The 13236-nt window shown below is 38.7% G+C and overlaps 1 long non-coding RNA gene across 3 annotated transcripts in view; it reads right to left on the reverse strand.

Moving 5' to 3' along the window:
- Positions 1 to 1160: 1160 nt before the first annotated feature.
- The window catches only part of LOC139138468 (uncharacterized), a 31828-nt gene continuing 19752 nt past the window's right edge, over positions 1161 to 13236 (reverse strand). For 2 of the 3 annotated variants that reach the window (XR_011553621.1, XR_011553622.1), the window contains exon 3: positions 1161 to 1947. This is a non-coding gene — a long non-coding RNA (uncharacterized lncRNA). Of the gene's footprint in view, positions 1948 to 9282; positions 9332 to 13236 lie in introns of all 3 variants that reach the window. The other variant, XR_011553623.1, reaches the window with a different exon arrangement.

A 13236-nucleotide genomic window follows, 5' to 3' on the forward strand; every position in this document is an offset into this window, starting at 1 on the left:
GCCCGCTCCCCACTCCCAACAAGTTCAAGCTTCCAACTGCTCTCTCCAAACCACTAGATGTACATATTCCTACATGTACGTTTCATTTATGTAACTATTAATCGATCACCCAGTGTTCTTCCATTAGTGCATAGATGCAATAACATTCATTCGTGTTCTGTGTAAAGCTATCAGACTGTTAGACTGTTCCTAGTCCCTTGGTTTTTTGGGGGCACATGCAGCAGTTACTGATTGGCCAAGTTAGTCTGGGTCCCTCTTATTTAAGCGCTTAAGCCACCCTGAAATTATATCAACCACAGCATTCCCCTCTCTCTACGTAATTTACGGCACTCACAGCCAGACATTTCTCCCCGCCCACTGAAAAAACTAAAATTTCTTCTCTGCTAATAGTAAATATTGACTATTCTCTCCACCCACTGGCATAGATATCTTTAAAAACTGCGCACGAACACCTTTTGCACGAACATCTCCGTTGGCGGCATCTTTGTGTGCTTTCATGGTCACATAGTTTTGATCCCAAAATCTTACTTTGCGATCAAAGCTATGTATACTCAGAAAATGTGTAGGCTTATTTACATTTCCTAACCAACAGATAATACAAAACCTACTAGGTAGATTTACAATATCGAGTACTAAAGACTCGACGTGTTAAGTTGCCTTCCTTTCACCCCATAATACGCTAAACGAAGTGAAAGCATCATGGAATTTTTTTTGCTATCAGTGAGAGCATTAAAAGTAGTTGAGTGGCTGTTGCCGAAATCTCATACCCAAGTTGGTTGGGGGATAATGAAAAACGAAAACCTTACATTGTATCACTGCATTGTTTTAGCACATTCCAAAGTCCAGAAACGAATATCATTTTTCTCGCGCCTCAGTAATTTGTATAGCGTGCAATTTTGACTTACTGTAAATGAAGAATACAGCAATATCTATACAAAAACTGAAACATAGGTTCTACAAATTTATTCAGGCGTCGAATTCCAGCATTGTCACTATTATATTGAAACTCCTAGAAATAGGCTTGATTGAGTTGTACACATTGCATCAAAATCGTCCATTGTTGTCTCAAAAATTTCAACAAAAACCCTTTCTTCCCTTTTAAATATGAGGGAATTCAATTGAAAGACATACGAACGTTCATCTCCGCTGTGTTATGTTATTTTACCTGGCGGCCATCATAGCATAAGGCCAGAGAGCATTGTTCTACAATAACTTTGGCTATGCTCCATCGTAGACTTTGGTCTAATAGACGACTGCATATCTGATTAACTACTGGAGGGCGCCTTTTTGGGGGTAACTAACTGCTGGGAAAACCAGCATGCATGTCCTTCAGATATTATGCGCCTCGAAAGTGAAAGACCTATTTACGTTTGCTAAATTTGTCCTCACAAAAACTTTAAACCATTTCATTCGAAATAAAGAATAAAAATCGTTGTTCACCTTGCAAACAGTGTACAATGGAAATAAAAAAGTACTCATAATTTACCGATATTGGAAATTCAAAATAGCCACCATTCAGTTCATGTGTTACCTCGATAAGTAAAACAGTTGCAAAAATAAGACTACGATAACTTTATTTACTTCGAAAGCTTAAAGATGAGCCCTCATAAGTGATGGATCATTAAAGTACTCTAACACTTTTAGAGTCTAAATATCTGTTGCCTAGGAGCACTGTGACCTTAAAATTGTGATCTATTCGAAAGATGTCTCTGTCATTCGATGATGCAGGTACCAAGGGCAAAATTATCTGTGGTATTTTTCAAGGACTGGTTACTAATGATGACTTGATTACGTGGCTCATCAGTCAGTTTCTCAGTCTATCTGCTCTTCAGTGAGTCTGTTTGCCTTGGTATCGGTGCATCTATCAGTCAGCTTACCAATCTGCTTATCACCCAAGTGACATTGACGGTTTAACCATGCGAGGAAATGCATCTTGGGACGAGCTCCCTGTAATTGAAGATAAGAAATCCTGTTCAGTGTACCTCTTTGATGTCTTATACAACACAAAAATATAGCAACGCAACAGGACACGACATACAGGACTATAAATTCCATGCTGGCATTTTAGCGGGCAGTAACATGGTATTTCAACAAATCCAATTATCATTTGATCCTTAAAACACTTGTACATGGACAATCCGCTACTACATGTATGTAGAAAATGCAGACCTATACAGACATGTTTTCATCTTTCATTTGTTACGTGCAGAGAAAACGAACAAAAGGGTGAACTCAGCAGTTTACGTTTAAACAAAATTTATTACAAAAATAAAACTAATTGCTAAGTCAGGGATAAAATACAAGCTTTAAAAGTGTACAGACTACTTATCTCAGCTGGGACGGCAAAGCTCCAGTCTCAGAGTTGTAACAGTCAGTCGGATGAATGAACAGTCCTTTGGCTTGCAGGCTTGAAGTTGCACAAAGTCCACAGTATAAATCCAGCGTTGGCAGTGAAGGTCTTGAAAAGTCTTGAGAATGACTACTGCTGGAGTTTAGTAACACACAAGAGACACGATCCCAAAAGTCTGACTGGAAGCTGTGCACGTCCCTTTTATAAAGGCATGTAAGAACAATCTAGAACTTTTATTGACATGCTAATTACTGTTCTAAAATTATCTCCCTTACACAACTAATCAACTTTCCAGAACATTCCAAACATGACTAATTGAATTCAAGGTTGTGAGGTCATCAAGGGCAGTGACCTTGAGAATGTTCTAGACTAATTGAACTCAGGTCATGATGAGTGTGGGGGGAATGACCTACATAACACACCCCCTCTTCAAAAAAAAGAAAATTTTTCAAAGAAAAATCTTTCTTTTACAAATGTAATCTTGAAAAGGATTTAAGTACTCAAATTTTGTTTTACTCTAAAGTAAAGTTTCTTGAAAGTGAACAACAATAAAATTTCTTGAAAGTGAACAACAATAAACTCTAAATACGAGAGAGACAGTCTGCAATTAAATTGTCTCTGCCTTTGATATGTCTAATGTCAAGATTAAACTCCTGTAACATTAAACTCCATCTTAGCAATCTCTGATTTTTGCCTTTAATTTCTGCAGAAAACAAGAGGGTTGTGATCAATATAAACCACTATTGGCTGATTTGAAGAAGTAACATAAACTTCAAAATGCTGTAAAGCTAATATCAAAGATAAACACTCTTTTTCATTGTAGAGTAGTTTCTCTGAGATTTGTTAAATTTGCGTGAAAAATAGCAAACAGGATGTCCCATGACTATCTTCTTGCAATAAAACAGCACCAGCAGCCGTATCACTAGCATCTACAGCTAATTTGAATGGCAAAGTGAAATCTGGTGCAGACAACACTGGGGCACTTTGCAGTATGGCTTTAAGTGTATCAAATGCCTGTTGGCATTGCTCTGACCAAACAAACTTTACTTTCTTTTTAAGTAAGTTAGTCAAAGGCTCAGTAATTGTGGAGAAATTTGGACAGAATTTTCTGTAGTAACCAGCCATACCGAGAAAGCGCATCAGTTGTCGTTTGCAGTTTGGTATGGGAAAACTTGAAATGGCACTGATTTTGGCATCAACAGGTTTTACCTCACCCTGTCCTACAGTATGTCCGAGGTAAGTTACCCTAGCCCAACCAAACTCAGATTTGGCAAGGTTGACAGTCAACATTGCTTTGCTCAGTCTCTCAAAGAACTTCCGCATGAGCTTGATGTGTTCCTCCCAGGTGTCACTATACAGGACTACGTCGTCAACGTAAGCTGCACACCCGTCTAGCCCGGATATGACGTCGTTGATCATCCGTTGGAACGTTGCCGGAGAGTTCTTCATTCCGAATGGCATCACCTTGTACTGGAACAATCCGTCTGGTGTAACAAGGCGGATATTTCACGAGCACGATCCGTCAGAGGGACTTGCCAAAATCCCTTCAGTAGGTCAAATTTCGTCACATACTTGGCTTTTCCCACTCGGTCGATGCAGTCATCAATCCTCGGGATTGGGAAAGTGTCTGTCTTTGTTAAAGTGTTGACCTTCCTAAAGTCCGTGCACATACGATAACTGTGATCTGATTTGGGAACAAGTATGCACGGCGAACTCCAGTTACTTTTACTGGGTTCAATAAAGTCATTGTCCAGCAGGTATTTGACTTCTTCCGGAGATATTTCGCTTTTGTTGGATTCAGTCTGTATGGATGCTGTTTTACAGGCTTACTGTCCCCAACATCAACGTCGTGATAGATGACGTTTGTCCTCGTTGGAACATCTTGAAACAGGTGTTTATATTCGTGGAGCAGTTCTTTCACCTGTTGTTGTTTGTTCTGGCTGGAGGTGTGCCAACTTTGTAGACTCCAGCTTCTCCAGGATTTCTGAGTTCTGAAGCTTGACCGAGCCCAGCTTTGAGTTTAGAGTATTTTCACTCAAGTCAGTTTCAGTATCACTATCTTCATAATGGTTTGAACTGACTGCACTGACAGGCTGAGTTATAGTAGGATTATCCCTATCCAAATATGGCTTAAGCATATTTATGTGACATAGCTGTTTTTGTTTTCGCCTGTCAGGTGTTATTATGATGTAATTTAAATCACTCAATTTCTTATCAATTAGGTATGGCCCAAAGTAACGAGCATGGAGTGGTTTGCCAGGAACCGGAAGTAGAACAAGAACCTTTTGACCTGGTTCAAACTTCCGTTTTGAGGTGCTTTTATCATATCTGGTTTTCATTGACTGCTGAGATGACTCAAGATTTTCTTTGGCTAATTCACATGCTTTAGAGAGTTTTGTACGAAAATCTGACACATATTGCAAAATATTCAGACAATCATCATCGTCTGATAGGAATTTCTCTTTAACGAGCTTAAGTGGGCCACGGACTGTATGTCCAAATACAAGCTCAAATGGGCTAAAACCAAGAGACTCTTGAATTGACTCTCTAACAGCAAAGAGCAGAAAATGAATTCCTTCATCCCACTGCTTCTCTGTGTCAAAACAGTAGGTCCTAACCATGTTTTTCAAAGTTTGATGAAATCGCTCAAGAGCACCCTGACTTCTGGATGATAGGCGGATGACCTATACTGTTTAATGCCTAGCTGATCCATTACTTGTTGAAAAATACCAGACATAAAGTTGGAGCCTTGATCGGACTGGACACATTTAGGGAGGCCAAATAAAGTGAAAAATTTGACTAAAGCTCTCACTATAGTCTTTGTCTTTATATTTCTCAGTGGTATGGCTTCGGGGAACCGAGTTGATGTACACATTATTGTCAGCATGTACTCATTTCCTGATCTTGTTTTTTGGTAGGGGCCCAACACAGTCTATTAGTATCCTACTAAATGGTTCTTGAAATGCAGGAATTGGCTGTAAAGGGGCCTTTGGAATGGTCTGATTTGGCTTTCCTACCATTTGACATGTGTGACAAGTTTTACAGAAATGTGCTACGTCCTGCCTGAGATTAGGCCAATAAAAGTGACTGAGATTTTATGATAAGTTTTCCTGACTCCTAAGTGACCAGCCCAGGGGGTTTCATGGGCCAGGCGCAATATTTCAGCACGATAGGGCTTTGGAATCACAATTTGATGTTTTATAGCCCAATCGTCATCAACCAAAACATCTGGAGGTCTCCATTTACGCATGAGAATACCAGATTTTGTATAATAGGAAACAGAGCTATCTGAAGTTTTACCTTCATCATCTACCCTGTCAAACAAAGACAAAATATCTGGGTCTTTGTGTTGTTCTGCAATGAGATTTGATCTAGAAAATGTCTGACTTTGGTCAGCAGAAGTTTTACTGGAAGTTTCAAATCCACGAGGGATAACGGAATGATCCGTGTCAAACACCTGACTGAGAAAGGTGTCATTTAAGTCAACATCTGTGACATATTCTTGAGAGTATTTTGATTCTCGGAAGTTTCTTTGACATGGCTCGAGTAATGGCACATGAAGGAAATAAATCGGGTATCTCTTGTTCAATTGGCTCTGGATCCTGATCTAAACTAGGATTATCAGTCACAAGTGGATTAGTAATGACCTTGTCCCCAGCAAGGTCGTTTCCAAGAAGAAGGTGAATCCCTTCAAAAGGCAAAAAAGGCCTAATACCTAAAGCCACAGGTCCAGAAACAAAGTCCGAAGACAAATAGACATTATGGAGAGGAACAGGAATGTAGTCATTACAATCTACCCCCTTAATAAGAACTTTAGAACCTGAAAATGACTTTTCAGAAAACGGCAGGGTATCTGCCAACAAAGAGACTGGGAAGCCCCGGTATCTCTTAAAATTTTGACAGGGGTAGCGGAAGAAATCACTAGAAAGTGATATAAAACCATCATGAATAAATGGTTCGAAAATACTCATAATGCTATCTTGAGAAGAATTGACCTTGACCTCATTAATTGGGGATGAGAGGGTTTAACCTCAGAAAATGTGTTGCACACATTATTAGACTCTAATTGAGTTGATGAAGAAATAAAGCCGGTGGGCTTAGATCCACTTTTGACCACTTTGACCTTCACGTTTTCTTTTCAATTTGAAACAATCTGACATTAAATGGCCGTCTTTCTTGCAATAATTACAAGAAAGTGTACCGAACTGTTGTCAGAAGGAGATTGAGACTTGGGATCTGATGATGTGGAAGTGTTACTTGAATTTTGTGAACTGTTGTCATTTGATTTCCTACTCTCCTTTGAAAAATTCTTGGATGAAAAGGACGAGTTAAATTTACCTGCATTGTTTCTGTAGGAAAAGGACTGGGATGGTTTGTTGAGAAAGGAAGATTTGTGGGTCAATGAATAATCATCGGCCAAACGTGCAGCAACCTCTAATGTATCTGCCTTTTGTTCATTGATAAATGTCTTGATGTCACTCCGAATGCACCTTTTAAATTCCTCAATCAAAACAAGCTGTCGTAATTTGTCATAATTCTGACTGACCTTTTCAGAAGTACACCAACGATCAAACAGTTGTTCTTTTGTTCGAGCAAATTCAACGTAAGTTTGATCTTTCACCTTCTCACAATCCCTAAATTTCTGACGGTAAGCTTCAGGCACCAATTCATAGCCCTTGAGAATTAATTCCTTCACAGAATCATAATTTGAAGCCTGCTCTACTGACAACTGAATGTAAATTTCTCTGGCTTTACCCACCAAAGCACTCTGCAAAAGCATAGACCAGGACTCCTTAGGCCAGTTCAGACTCTGAGCAATTTTCTCAAAATGAAGGAAATATTTATCAACATCCTTTTCTTGGAAAGGGGGAACTAACCTGAAATGCTTAGTGATGTCAAAACCGTCTGAAGGGAAGAATTTTCCTGACTTTCCAAGCTCTAAACGTCTCATTTCTAACTGCAGTCGGTGTTCTGCTAATTCTCTTTCCTTTTCTTTTTCCTCTCTTTCTTTCTCCCTTTGTCTTTCTTCCATTTGCAATTCTTTTTCTTTCATTTCCAATTCCCTCTCTTTCTGTCTTTCTTCCATTTCTAACTGCATTTGTATTTTTTCTTTTTCTAATGCCTGTCTCTCCTTTTCCATTTGTAATTCTTTTTCTTTCATTTGTAATTCTTTTTCTTTTTCTAATGCCAATTTTTTTAGCTCGAAATCTGCCTGTATTTCCAATTCTAATTTTTTGAGTTCAAAGGAAGACTCAGGCTCATAATCTTTTAAGGCAGACTCCTCAAAATGGCCAGAATTAACTAAATGTTTTGCAATCTTGAACTGTATTTCTCGCTTGCGCATAGATCTTTTGACATCTACTTTAAGGAAATTGGCCAGTGCTATGAGGTTGTCTTTTCTGAGGAATTAAATGTGTCCTGATCAAGGTCATCCATAAATTCGTCTGGCTTGAATTCCGCCATGATTGAATTTCGCTGAGTTCACAGTATACAGTAGTTTTGAAAAGGTAGGCAAATTGTTGTCAAACGGCTCAAAATATTCGTCTCCCGGACGAGCCCCAATTTGTTACGTGCAGAGAAAACGAACAAAAGGGTGAACTCAGCAGTTTACGTTTAAACAAAATTTATTACAAAAATAAAACTAATTGCTAAGTCAGGGATAAAATACAAGCTTTAAAAGTGTACAGACTACTTATCTCAGCTGGGACGGCAAAGCTCCAGTCTCAGAGTTGTAACAGTCAGTCGGATGAATGAACAGTCCTTTGGCTTGCAGGCTTGAAGTTGCACAAAGTCCACAGTATAAATCCAGCGTTGGCAGTGAAGGTCTTGAAAAGTCTTGAGAATGACTACTGCTGGAGTTTAGTAACACACAAGAGACACGATCCCAAAAGTCTGACTGGAAGCTGTGCACGTCCCTTTTATAAAGGCATGTAAGAACAATCTAGAACTTTTATTGACATGCTAATTACTGTTCTAAAATTTATCTCCTTACACAACTAATCAACTTTCCAGAACATTCCAAACATGACTAATTGAATTCAAGGTTGTGAGGTCATCAAGGGCAGTGACCTTGAGAATGTTCTAGACTAATTGAACTCAGGTCATGATGAGTGTGGGGGGAATGACCTACATAACACATTGTTGTCATTTTACTTTAAATTGCTGTATCAGATTTACTTTGCCCGATGCGCGATGTGTCGTAGTGAACTGAACTGATTTTTGTCGGTGATTTGCACCCGTTTGATCACCAAATCTTATATAGACCATATTTTGCGGTTTGTATAAATCTGAAGGGTTAGGGTCGGGTTAGGAAAGAGTTAGAGTAAATGTACACTGATTAGGCAAATGCCCAGGGATGACCATCGTAGAACCTAAATAACAGTACAAGACTACATAGTTAATAAAGTTTTCTTTCGTGTTGCAGAAAACTTTGAACCCCTCAACTCATACGTGAATACCAATCAACTAACTTTGAAAATGAAACAGTCAAGATATCCAAAGAAGCGTCTCGCGAATACACATTGCAAAAGTTTGGCTGACATTGTACAAAGACCAGAAAAATACCGATAATCAACTCCCCTTTCTAATTTAAAAAACGTTACACGAGTAAGGATCGTATGATCATTTTGGGGTGCAGCTTTACCCTCACGTGGTCTCACTCTTATGTTGAAACAATATCAAAATATAGCCTGTTATTTCCCCATCATTGTTGCATATGTAAAATACGATTCTTCGAAGCCTCGTGATATTAAGTGGCGTGACAGGTGTCAAAATAGTATAGATTCCGATGATCTAGGTGGATCTAGTATTGAAACCTTTTACGGTAACATTTCATGTCTTTCATTGCAGAAGATTACAATAATAAATAAATTCGAAATGCTATCAAGTTCCGATAGCTCCCTCAACTTGCAACATTTAAAAAAATCTCCTACCTTATTATGTGTAGTTTAGATCTTTCACTTTCGAGGCGTAAGCAAAAACCTGCAATAAATATGCAATTGTCTGCCGTCTGAATTTCGCAAGTTGCAAAATACCAGTGTACAAAGTAACAGTTCAAACAAAGACATGATGGATTGTTAGGGCGTATTATTGAAGTATTTTTTGTTCAAAAATAGAACAAAAGGAAAGGAATTTGTGTGATGTATAGTCTATAATTAGGGTAATTAGAAATAATTGTTGACTTGGTTAAAGTAGGTGCATTATCAAATAAAAATCATTTTTAATAGTTTCTCTTGTATGTCTCCTATTTCATACAAACCTATTTGGAATTGACAGCCAAGGCCAGAGATTTTCTTAGCGATTAAAAAGCATTACCTTGAGTCTGCGAAGTAGTGAGTTAATTTCTGCTGTGGTTCCGGGAGAAAATCCCCTGTATAGCGTTAACCCTGCTCATTGCGTTCACCCCACTTACGCGTTTCACCACAGGGGATTGTCTACATGTCCGTCCCCAGGGGTGGGTAGGCGTTTCGTTGTATCGCTAATAAAGATATATTTCTACCAACCTTTGGTGTTTCGGTCTTAACTTAGCACTGCCCATGACAATCTTGCGTATACCTTTTATCAACATGCTGCGTCTATTATCTGATGAGTTTGAGTGCCTAGTTAGCCAAAGTAATCAAGGGCTAGGTATAACTTGCTGGTGCGTTCGTTATTGACTTTGTCAAATTTAATCCGGTGATAATCTGGTGAGAGCGTCCACAGATAGTAATTTACCGTATACTCAAGATTGTCAAGGGCAGTGCTAAGTTAAGACCGAAACAAAAGGTTGGTAGAATATATCTTTATTAGCGACACAACGAAACGCCTACCCACCCCTGGGACTGACATGTAGACAACCCCTGTGGTTTCACATGAAAAGCAGACAAATCGTCACGTTCACCGCACTCAAGCATTTACAAATCACAGACTTGAACCAAGGCTAACATAACTGATGCCCGGAAAGTTAGTAAGCGAAGCATTGAGAGTTAAATTTCACTCGAGTGATCTTTCTCCCTAATATGGCCACCCCATGGCGACTAAAAACACCACCTAAATTTGTTCATCCTCATCCAAAGGTCAAAAGATCTAAACATGCATGAAGAAGATACCTCTCTAAAGGCGCCATGTACAGTGATCAAGTATGTGTCACCATTAAGGTACTCCCTGTAAAGTGCTGCCTGTAATCCGTCGAAAGACGACGAAAGCGACGGCGATGATGATGATGATGGTAGTGGTGGTGGTGAGGGAGATATTAATGAACAATCGAGATTGTCAGGGTCTTGCTGAAACGTACATTCTTAGGAAAACGAATATTTCTCAAGAACATCCGCATTTTGAAGTAAACACTCTACTCTTTTGTACAAATGTGAGTTTCTACAAAAATCCTGGCATTGTCAATGATCGAAAGTTTTTTCATTGAGACCTTATTGTTCAACAGGGAGTGCCTGGTACCTTGAAACCCTTACGGCTAATTCCTTGTACTCAATTCATTGTAAACAGGTACATAATTTGCTAGAAATAGGATGGCCTCGTCATGGTAGGTCAAGCAATAAACATGTTTAGACATGTTTAGACATGGCACACTCAAACATTGGACAACAAAGAGTCAAAATGAAAGTAAAGCATGTTATAGCGTGCCTTTAGCTATTTTAGTACTCACGCATTTTGTAACCAATCTGTTATCAGACATCAGTGCATGTCATAAATTATCTAACAGGTTACCACTTTGCTTATCATAAGAAAAGAAAACAGAAGATATATGGCAATGGAAAAACCCAGTTTCTGAAAAAAAAAAAAAAACATTTCCTTTTTCAAGTAATTTCCAAAAATGTGTATGGACACCCTTTGCTAACCTGAATAAAGTATGATTTTTACTAACAATCAGACAATGTCTACTTACGGTTGCAGCATTGAAATCAGAAAGGGACAGAAATTGCCTGTTAAACAACATCGGCATGTCTTTCTTGACGATTAAAATTCCAAATTTAGGATCGACTAAAATCAACGTAGATCAGGTAGCCGAATCTACCACTTTCAACTCTCTCTCTCTCTCATTCCTCTTTTCTCTTTGTCTGTCTGTCTGTGTCTCTCTGTCTGTTTGTGTCTGTCTATATTCTCTGTCTCTGTGTCTCTGTCTCTGTCTGCTTCCCCTCTCTCTCTCTCTCACTCAGTCTCTCTATATAAGATTTGTGCATCTCGTATCAAATGAACATGTATCTAAGTAAGACTAAGGTGATCTACATATCAAACACTTATCAGGTAATAAAATACTCTTTATTGCACGGATGGTCTTAATAACAGTTACTTTGCAACATATACAAATTACGTTTGCTTTAATGCTTTAATGGACCAGGAAATTCCTGAGTTGTAATGTATGTCTTAGATGAAATATGTGGAGACCAAGGCGGATAGGGACGGACAAACACAATTACACATACCCACATACACGATAACTGGGCTTTGAAAGTAAAAGACGTAAGTTTTTGCTCAAACTCAAACGGGCCTACTGAAGAATGGTTGAAATACATGTTCTTACAGTCGAGGTACGTGGCAAGGGTAGAGAGTAGATAGTCAATGATAAAGCGGGTACAGGTCGATTTATTCAAAGACATATATTTCATTATTTTTCGAGCTAAATCAGCGACACGTAGACGGTTTCTGCTTTCTCGAATTTGTCCGACGCATTATAAAAGAGTAGGCAAACATCCCGGAGAGCAGAGAGCGTAACGGGTTACGCGATTGGCCCATTTACGATTGGAAAAGTACCTATGTCGCTCAACCGCAAACAGCCACCCAGGGTTTTTTAAACTTTCCATCCAGAAGGGCAGAAATGAGAAGAAATGGTATCGTCCATTAAGTCACATCCCTTGTGGGAGTACAATGAGTAGTGGTACTGCCGTTGCATCTTGAACATGATGCATGTGTTGTTCCGCCAACTATTTCAATTCTTATTCAACATATTGTTTTCTCTTACATTTATATATTTGTCCATTTATCTATGTATTTTATATTCGGGGTTTTGTTTGTTTATTTGTTAATACATTCATATATTAGTTTGTTTGCATGTTTTGGTTATATCTAATTAATTTATTTTTTGAATGTGTTTTATTATTTAAGGTAGCTTGATACCTTTTAGCCACTTTCAGATTTTTATTTTCTTCTCAATTGAACATGTCCCAAACCCCAATAAAGTATACATTTTCTGAAAGCCCTGATATAGAGCTATCCGACCAAGCACAGTACACGGTCATTATTTGCATAAGAGTCACGTGACAAGCGTTTTGCTGAACCTTCCAAAAACCGGTTTTTCCCGGCTTACGCGGACACGCTGCAAGATTTCCGGTTGGAATTTCTTCATTGACAAGCCTTGACAATATCCTTCAAAACAGTGTCTGCGATTTATGCCCGGAGGCTCCATTCAAATTATATGCGTGATAATTAAAATTCCTTGAAAGCACCTTTATCTAACACTTTTAAGAGCGCATTAAAAAAAAACAAAGGCATATAAAAAAAATCCCAGACACGGTTTTGAAGGATATTGTCAAGGCTTGTCAATGAAGAAATTCCAACCGGAAATCTTGCAGCGTGTTCGCATAAACCTCTATGTTGAGACCGCCAATGACTGTCTCACTAATTGTTCCAGTTTTTATATTGGGCTAAAATATTTCTTAAATACTTTAAGAATTGCATTTAAAGGCGCAAAAAGCGCTGAAAATTTATAGCTTTTTACAAAATATGCGTATTCTCGCGAGATCTCGCAATTTTGCAGAGTGGTTTTAATCGCCTGTGCCCCCAAGCCGAATCGAGTAAACTGTATCTTTTTCGATCTTCATTTGTATAGATAGAACTTTCCTCTTCTCTGCTGACTACATTCAGCTACCAGTCACTGTGACTGAAAAAGGCTGCGA

This window comes from Ptychodera flava, chromosome 8 (assembly GCF_041260155.1).
Source record: "Ptychodera flava strain L36383 chromosome 8, AS_Pfla_20210202, whole genome shotgun sequence".
In the NCBI taxonomy this organism is placed as follows: Eukaryota; Metazoa; Hemichordata; class Enteropneusta; family Ptychoderidae; genus Ptychodera; species Ptychodera flava.